We start from the raw sequence: 9,968 nt of genomic DNA, 5'->3' as shown, positions 1-9,968 counted from the left end.
ATTCCCCCTACGTGTGTGTGTGTGTGTGTGTGTGTGTGTGTGACAGAGAGAGAGAGAGAGAGAGAGAGAGAGAGAGAGATGCATCCCAGGTTAGGCTTGAATTCACTTTGTAGACAAGGACGAACAAAACTTATTTGTTAATTAAAAATAATCAGGAGTGAGCTCACAAACGAGATTTCACATAAGGCCTAGCCCCAGCCCCGTGTATGGCCAGGCTGGCCTCGGCTCACGGCTGTCTGCATCTGGCTATCTCCACCCTGCGGTGCAGCGGACCCTTCCAGACACAGGCCTCCCTGTGCCTGTGACCACTTGGCCTGGCTTCACCACTATGGCCAATGAAGAGAGTTGGCTTCTCTGGATCAAGGCGTAAAGAACGGAGGATGACACGAGGACCCACGATTTAAAGCGGTCCCAAGACAGACCCTTGTGTAAGGAGAGAAGCAAATGTCTGGCAGAACTCAGTTCACAGACGCAGAGTTTGCCTCCGGGTGGAAAAGGGGAAATTTCTATGGCCGAGACATGGCTGGGAGCCCGGCAAAGGCCATTTGCAGGCTGAGTTCAGAGGCCAGGCTTCGCAGGGAAGCAGCCTCGTGTTGGGCCCTTCCTTTGCAGACTGTCGGAAAGGCCTAGCCAATGGGGGAGACTGAGCCCAGGCCACGCCAGGCAGGCTCTGCGGCCCTTGCACTCGGCAGTCATTAGTGGTGCCCTTGGAGTTAGGTGGCTGGGAAGTTCAGTTCTTGGAGTTGAGCTGAGCTCTGGGTAGTGGATACACTTCAGCCACAAGACCGGCACTTCGGTTTTCTGAGTTCTAGTTTTGTTGAGAAAAATTCTAAAAAAACGTCCCCAGTTAGCCTTGAATCAGGCTGCAGGAGCTACGAGATGACATTAGGAGCCCGGATCCATCTGAGGCCGACATCAAGGAGCTCACAGTGTGCTGAACTGATAACTGGGTGTCCTGGTCTTCAGAAAACATCTAAGTGACGCTCATTGCCCCGGGCCTGGACTCATCTCCCGCTTCCATTTCTCTAAAATACGAGGGTCAAGTCAGGCCTTGCTTATCTTCATCTTTATTTTGTTTTATCTATTTTTATTTTTGGTTTTTCAAGACTGAGTTTCTCTGTGTAGCCCTAGCTATCCTGGAACTCACTCTGTAGACCACGCTGGCCTGGAACTCACAGAGATCTACCTGGCTCTGCCTCCCAAGTGCTGGGATTAAAGATGTGCGCCACCATATCCAGCTTCCATTCTTGTTTTTGATATTTCAGACAAGACTTTCTTCAAGATATGTTTTCTATCAGGCCTGTAATTCCTCCCTAAAAATAGTCAGACTAGAAATCCAAGCCTCATTAAGCAGGCCAATAAAGAGGTCTCTGATGACTTCCTTATTTCAGGAAAGCTTGAATTAATTATTTCCACTCAGGAAAATGTCATGCTGGACAAGTCCTACCCTAGTCCCCAAGTGAACTCCAGGAAGAAACAAAGGAAAAGCCATCTCCGTGTATACTGAGCCAAGGCGGGGAGAGGACCCCACGTTCCCCAGAATGAGCTTCAACAGTTTAGTACAGTTACATGCCACGTAACAACAACTTAGTCAGCCACATATCAGTGGTTTCACAAGATGACGTTGCCCTCAACATCCTGGAGGCCTTCGTGTAAGCAACACTTCGATGTTTATACAATGACAGAATCTAGTAGTGATGTATTTCAAATCCTGTATCCCTACTGTCAGGCGATGCACGATTGTGACCATAGTAACCCTCTGCTTTCCGCTCTGGGAAGAGCTGAGTATTCATTCCTTTATTCATTAACTTCTCAGCCATCAAGGGTTTACATAGTTATCTATGGCATTGTGTGGCCGTAAGACTCACCACACAGGTAGCCATCCAGGCACACTACTTAATGGTTGCAAACTCTCCTAAATTAGCCTTGGCAGCCAGGGACCAAGTCCTCCAACATGTGAGCCTGTGTTGGCTGGTCTACATCCAAACCATAACACTAGCCAACATTTTTCTTTAATTTGTGGGCTTAGTCCCATTTCAGACTTTAAAGAAATTCATTCTGATTGTACTTCCAAATTCCTAAGAAACTGGGAAAGTAGAGCATGCATGTCAACCATCTGCAGCCCTTTTCATGGGAAAGTCCTTTCTGGGGCACCTGCCGGGCCAGGCCCCTTGCTCCATAGACTGTTTAAAATGTACCCTCTTGTCTCCCCCACACAGAGGACCTGGACTATGAGCAGAGTGCAGGGCCAGCCACAGATCTCCAGTGTGAAGCTAGAGAAGGAAAGTGGTCTTGAATGGAGTTTTCTAGAGAGAGAAAGAAGGGGCGTGTGTTCCAGGGGTGTTGAGGATGGAAAGATGGCTTTGTGTTCTTGTGGCAAGGGAGAGTCCTGGGCAGGGAGGAGTCTTATTGTCTCTCCTGTGGAATGTAGACTTCCTGGTGAGATGTCATGATGCTGTGAGGCTTGGTGGCTGGCCCTTGGTGTCCTCTCTTCTTGTCTTGTTCCTTCTTCTCCTCCTTCTCCCAGATTTCTCCTTCTATATCTACTTTCTGCCTGCCAGCCCCGCCCATCCTTTCTCCTGCCTTGCTATTTGCCCATTCTTTACACAGGCACCGTAACACAGCGCCACAGAGTTAAACAAATGCAACATGAACAAAAGTAACACACCTTAAAATATTCTACTACATTTGGGAGCTGACTCAGTGGTTAAGAGCACTGGTTGCTCTTGCAGAGGACCTGCAATTCCCAGGTTCAATTCCCAGAACCCATATGGTGGCTCACAACCACCTGTAATTCAAGTTCTTCTGATTTCCCTGGGCATGCATACATACCTACATGCAGGCAAAGCATTTATACACATAAAATAAAATAAATCTTATAAATTTTTTTCTTTTTTATTTGTTTCTCGAAACAGGGTTTCTCTGTGTAGCCCTGGATGTCCTGGAACTCACTCTGTAGACCAGGCTGGCCTCAAACTCACAGAGATCCACTTACTTCTACCTTCTGAGTGCTGGGATTAAAAGCATGTGCCACCACCACCTGGCGTAAAATAAGCAAATTTTTTAAAAAAGATTTCTTTGAGGTGATTTTGTTTCTTCTCTCTCTGTATGCTTTTTCTTTCATTTCTTTGGCTTATTTGTTTTGTGTGCATTTGAGTGAGCACATGTAGGGGCATGTGTGTACCGTGGTGTGTACCGTGGTGTGTGGAACCCAGGTCATCAGGCTTGATGGCATGTGTCTTTACCAGCTTAACCATCTTGCTGGACCTATTCCTGTAACCCATGTGCCTTACAGTGAGAGGGTTCAGTTCCCTGCTTCTTCAGTCACTGTTTCAGTGTGTTTTATCCTCCACTACCTGTTGTCTTAGTCAGGGTTTCTGTTGCTGTGAGCAGACACCATGATCACAGCAACTCTTATGAAGGAAAAACATTTAATTGTGGTGGCTTGTTTATAGTTCAGAGGTTTAGTCCATGATCATCATGGCGGGAAGCAGGCAGCGTGCAGGTAGACATGGTGCCGGAGAAGGAGCTGAGAGTCCTACATCTTGACTCAGGCCACAGGACGTGGTCTGACATACTGAGCATGACTTGAGCATATATGAGACCTCCACAGTGACACACTTCCTCCAACAAGGCCACACCTCCCAATATTGTCATTCCCTTTGCCTGCCATTTTCTTTCAAACCACCACAGCTGTGCTTGGCTATGGCCAAGCCTCTGGTCAACCCTTCTATAATGGTTATGTCATCCAGCCTTCTTTGCGGCTGTCAGGAATACCTGAGGGACTGGAGAGAAGGCTCAGTGGTTAAGAACACTGTTGTCTTGCAGAGGACCAAGTTCAGTTCCCAACAACCACATGGTGACTCTACAGTTCTAGTTTCAGGGGATTTGTCACCCCATTCTGAACTCCACAGGCACCAGGCATACACAGAGCACATATACATACACGCAGGCAAAACACTCACACACATAAAATAAATAAATCTTGAAAACTTACAAAAAGAATGCTTGACACAAACATCTCAGGGGGAGCTGTTCTTGGCTCACGGTTTCAGAGCTGAGTCCCTCACCCTTGGCTCCGCTGATTCTGGGCCTGTGGAAGGCAGAACATCATAGGGGCAGCAGCGGAATGGAAGAGGCTGCTCACCCCATGGCAGACAGGAAGCTGAGAAAGAAGATCGACCAGAAGGCTGGTCCCAGTGACCACTTCCTCCAGCTGGTCCCCACTTCCTAAAGTTTCCAACATCTCCCCAAGTAGCTGGAGACCAGCATTCAACACCCAAGTCTGTGGGAGATGTGCCATGTTCAGTCCACACCGTGGTTATTCTTAATTCAGAGTATTTATAATTATTTTCGATATCTGCCTATTTTCCCCTAAATTTTTATTAATTTTATATTAACATGCTGTGACATACATGTAGACAGGTCTGAGGATAACTTGTTGGGAGTTGGTTTTCTTCTTTGCCCATGCAGGTCCTGGGGGTGGAATTCAGGTTGTCAGCTGCCTTTACCCACTGACCCATCTTGCTTGTTCTTGTTTCCTAGTTTTATTTTATGAATGCTGTTGCTAATTTCTGGTGTGAGGATTTTAAGAATGTGTGTCCTCCACCAGGACCCAGCCTGTTTCCTGGATCTTTCCTCTAGCATCAGATGGACTCATACATCTGGTCACTTTCTCAGATCTCTGTGCAGGGCAGTGTCCTCCCCGGATGGTTTCCTGCTTGCGCACTCTGGCTCCAAATTTCATCTTAGGTTAATGCTATAATGTTCCTGCCCTGAGCAGAGACTGAATTCTAGATATTGGACACGAACCAGTTTCCAATCCTGCAGACACCTCCGTAGCTGTCTCCGGCTGGGGGCAAGAGGTGTGTTTCTGCATAGAAAGTAAGCCGTGTCCACCCCTGGTTTTTTTTTTTTTTTTTTTGGTTTTTCGAGACAGGGTTTCTCTGTGTAGCTTTGCGCCTTTCCTGGGACTCACTTGGTAGCCCAGGCTGGCCTCGAACTCACAGAGATCCGCCTGGCTCTGCCTCCCGAGTGCTGGGATTAAAGGCGTGCGCCACCACCGCCCGGCCACACCCCTGGTTTTTTAGCAGGCTCTGTACAAGGCTCTCATTCAGCCACCTGCCAACATGAATCGGTGACCTTGGCTCCAGTTCCCGGATGCTGAAGCCCAGCCGCTACCTTTTCCTGCCCTTAGCTTCCTCTGGGCTCAGTGGTGGCACCAGTAACTGTAGGTTTCTATTCCCTGTGAAGAGCCCGGAGCGCAGAGAAATGGCTTTAGTTTTCGCTCACTTAGTGATCTTGACTGGGAAGTTCTGAATTGCTTCTATAATAATAAAAAATACAATCGTAAATCTGAAAATGTGCTTGCCTTGCAATCATAAGGACCTGAGGTTGATCCCCAGAATCTATGGATTTGTTGTTGTTTTTCTTTCTTTCTTTCTTTCTTTCTTTCTTTCTTTCTTTCTTTCTTTCTTTCTTTCTTTCTTTCTTTCTTTCTTTCTCTCTCTCTTTCTCTCTCTCTTTCTCTCTCTCTTTCTCTCTCTCTTTCTCTCTCTCTCTCTCTCTCTCTCTCTCTCTCTCTCTCTCTCTCTCTCTCTTTCTTTCTTATTTATTTGGTTTTTCGAGACAGAGCTTCTCTGTGTAGCCTTGGTTGTCCTGGAACTCACTTTGTGGACCAGAGATCTTGAACTCAGAGATCTGCCCGCCTCTGCCTCCAGAGGACCACTGCGCCCAGCTTGTTTGTTTTTAAAAACTGGATGTGGTGGCACACACTGGAGAGGCAGACAGGCAGATCCTTGTCAAATAAGCATGGGAGGAAGTCCCGCCCCTGAAGCTCGCGATATGTCACCCTGATCAGGCACACGGACTCTGGAAATGGATCCAGGAAGACCAGGATCTGAATTCTAGCTAGGCCACTGACTAACTGTGCAACTCTGGACACAGACTGCGACCTCGTCCTTCCAGAGGAGTGATGGCAGTGTTGCTCAGGCAATGGCGGTAAGAACAGGGTGGCTGGTGTGGGAGAGCTCCCCTCCCCCACTCCCCAGTGGGGTCACTGAGAAGAGGAACGTTAGGTAACAGGTGTCTTGTGCCACTAGCAAGCCTCTTTTCTTTTCTTTTTCTTTCCTTCTTTCTCTCTCTCTCTCTCTCTCTCTCTCTCTCTCTCTCTCTCTCTCTCTCTCTCTCTTTCAAGATTTATTATGTAAACAGTATTCCCTGAATGCCAGAAGAGGGCGCCAGATCTCATTACAGGTGGTTGTGAGCCACCACGTGGTTGCTGGGAATTGAACTCAGGACCTTTGGAAGAGCAGTGGGTGCTCTCAAACACTGAGCCATCTCTCCAGCCCTATTTTCTTTCTTATTTATCATTTTGTGTGTGTGTGTGTGTGTGTGTCTATGTGAGTTTATGTGTACCATGTGAGTACAGGAGCCTGCAGAGGCCAGAAGAGGGCATCAAAGTCCCTTGTTACCTGGAGTTATAGGAGGTTATGAGCCTCCATATAGGTGCTAGAGACCAAACTGTCTTCTGGAAGAACACCCAGTGTTCTTAAACAATGAGCGATTATCTCTCCAGCTCTCAGAAAGCTGTTTTGTTTAATATATGTGTGTATATATATATAACCTTCCTACTTCTTTTGGTTATATATACACATGTATGTGTACATACACACACTCTGCTGGAGATTTTTTTGTTTCTTTTCCCGTGTGACTGAGACTAAGGTGTCCATTTTTCCAATTGTGGTCAAGTCTGTGTAATATAAAACTCTATTTATACTCAGGTCCAAGGAACTGGTCAGATATCACCTCTGCATTGTTGAGCGTTGGTAGTGTGAGCCATCTCCCAAATTCCTCCTCAAAACACAATGTTCTAAAAACTATCCATTTTATTAAGTGCTTCTCATTCAAAGAGTCACAGCTGAAGTGGAAAGAAAATGTGGACATTATCTTTCCTCTGTCCCTGTGGGGGCCACAGAGAAGCCCTTTGGAAAATAACTCTTCACTTTTTATCATTCCTTGTCACTGTGAGACAATGTTTTAGGAAAACAAAAATTAGAGCAAAAACGAAGTATTTTGTCCCCTGATGGTATCCAAACCCATAAGCTTGTGACAAGGCAGCTACTTCATAGCTCTCTGAGCTGGCTGAAACTCCATTCTGCTGTGGTGTTCTGTCTTTTGAAAGGTTTATAATTAAGATCAACGGTGTATGATCTGCAGGATCCCCACATGGAGATGGCTGGTCAAATTTAGCTTACTATAGTATGCTCTTCTAATTCACCTCAGCAGAGCAAGACTTAGCTGCCTATATGACATCATCAAATGTCAGCCATGTTCTTCCTAAAAGCCTTTCTCACATGTTATATCCATTCAAGGAGATCTGTTCTGATGTCTAAGTTTAATTGCTGAATGGATGGATTTTTTCCAGTACTAAGTATACATTTTAAGATGGGCGGTGGTGGCACATGCCTTTAATCCCAGCACTGGGGAGGCAGAGGCAGGCGGATCTCTGAGTTCAAGGCCCACGTGGACTACAGAGTTCTAGGGCTACATGTCTCAAAATAAAGTGTAAAAAATATTAAGGCTTTAAACTACAGATTAGAGGGCTAGAGCTATGCCTCAGCAGTTAAGAACATGGGCTGCTCTTGCAGAGGACCTGGGTTCCCAGCACCCATATGGTGGTTCACAGCAGCCTGTAACTCCAGTTCCACAGGATCTAACCCATCTTCTGACTTCTGCAGACACCAGGCACACATGTAGTGCACACACATACATGCAGAGAAAACACTTATACACATTAAAAAAATCTTAAAAAGTAAATTATACTATGTTTATGGAAGCTATGTTTCATTTCTATATTTCTGAAAAAATTTAAACCTATGAAAAGCAGCCAGGTCAGGTTGGAGAGATGGCTCAGTCGTTAAGAGTGCTTGCTGCTCTGTGAGGGACCTGAGTTTGGTTCCTAGAACACAGCATCCCAGCTCCTAACCGCCTGTAACTCCAGTTCTGAGGGATCCAATGCCCTCCTCTGTGGGCACTGGCATGTACACATACATATCCGCATGTGAACGTGCACGCTAACACACACACACACACACACACACACACACACACACACACACACACACACGAATAAAAATAAATTGCTTTTTTTAAAAAAAGGAAAAAAGAAAAGGCCAGGCAACTTATCAGTGTCTGGTGTTCAGGCTTCCATGCTCTGGGCTTGCAAACGTTGCAGTGTGGTAAGGCAGGCATGGAGTGTCCAGGACCAGGAGCAGGGACTGTAGAAAGTCTCTAAGGACAGGTGGGCATCTCACTCTCTGGCTGTTCTCAAACTCCAGGTGCTGACTGTGCTGGTAGCCTGGTACCAAGGGCCCAGGGCAGCCTGGTGAAGGAGGCCTGGCTCCCGCAGCTCCCTACCCTTCCCTCAGTCATCTTGCAGACAGTTTCTCTTCTTCAGTCTGGTTGTAATGGTTTCTGTATCTAGTCAACTGTTGCGGAATATTCGTTGACACTGTGTGAAGATGTGTCGCCGTGATTGGTTTAATAAAGAGCCGAATGGCCAATAGCTAGGCGGCGGGAGAGGATAGCCAGGCAGAGGGACTTCTGGGCAGAGAGAGGAACTCGGGTGAATCTAGGGGGGTGAGAGACACCAATGAGACACTGAAGAAGTCAGACATACGGTCCAGAGGAGAGGTAGCTGAGCCGTGTCGCACAAATGTGGATAAATTAAAAACAGTTTAAGTTATAAGAGCTAGTTGGGGAAAGCTAAGGCCAAGCTTTCATAATAAGTCTCGTGTCGTTGTCTGTGAGCAGGCGACTGAGAGAAAAGTCCACCTACAGTTAGCCCTTGATTCTCTCTTGGGAATGTAATTCTCTCCTATTGTGTGGGTCCCAGGGACTGAGCTCGGGTTGCCAGCCTTGGTGACAAGCACCTTTACCAGAGGACCTAGTTAGTTCCAAGCCCTCACATTTAGCGACCCACAATCGCTTGCAACTCTAGCTTCAGGGGGACCTGACGCCTTTGGCCTCAGGCACGTCTTGTTCTACAATAATACTTGTAGTTTCTCAAACCGAACCCCAGGTGTGAGCCTCATCCCCCACTAGCTCTGGAAGCTGTCACTGGAAGATTCCTGGTTTCCCGCCTTTCACAGGGTCAGATCTCACCCTTGAGGCAACTGTGTGAAGAGATCAAAGGCTCGAAGGTTAGATGGAGCTGCAGAGGACAGAGCTGGTGCTCTGGCTAGCATTTCAAAAGCATCACCTGACAGGCACGTTGGAAGGGCTTTTCTGGATGGAAAAGAAGTCAGCCTCGGTGCTGGGAAAATAAGAATCTACAAAACCTAAACCAAACCAAACCGGGAAAACTATCTTCTATGGAGAAATTAAAGATCCTACTCGGAAAATATTACCTAAGCCAAGGAGAATCACCTGAGAGAGAATGCACAAAAAATGTTCTCCCTGGACCTTGGATTTAATTGGTCCACATGAGGCCCAAGCAAACCTGTTTTTCTAAGTTCCCTGGGTATTAGTGTTGGGCACAAACTCATCCACACACAAGCAAGGTGCCATTCAGTAGTCGGAAGCAGACGGGGCGCCTCCTGGATCCAGGGTCATCGACTTCTCTTAGAATCAGAAGGGGTGGAGAGAACTTTCAGGGGGAAGGGGCTATTTTTATATTTAATATTAATATATTGTTCTATATACCAGCGTACCAATAAAAATATGATAGTTGTATGGAGGACGGTCCCCACAAGGTAAAAGTTCTCAGAGCCTGTGAGAACCATGGTCTGAGAGATACAGTCCATCATAGCAGAGGAGGCGGGGCAGGAGCAGGAGGCACACTTCCTGATCTCAGTCAGTACATTAGCTTGGTTTCTGTCACCGTGATAAAACACCATGACCAAAACCAAGTCGGGGACTAAATGGTTTACTTCCAAGTCCATCATGAAGTGAAGTCAGGGAAGGAA

This window comes from Peromyscus californicus, unplaced genomic scaffold (genome assembly GCF_007827085.1).
Source record: "Peromyscus californicus insignis strain IS unplaced genomic scaffold, ASM782708v3 Scaffold_11__1_contigs__length_118956290, whole genome shotgun sequence".
Classification (NCBI taxonomy): Eukaryota; Metazoa; Chordata; class Mammalia; order Rodentia; family Cricetidae; genus Peromyscus; species Peromyscus californicus.
This window is presented reverse-complemented; position numbering follows the sequence as displayed.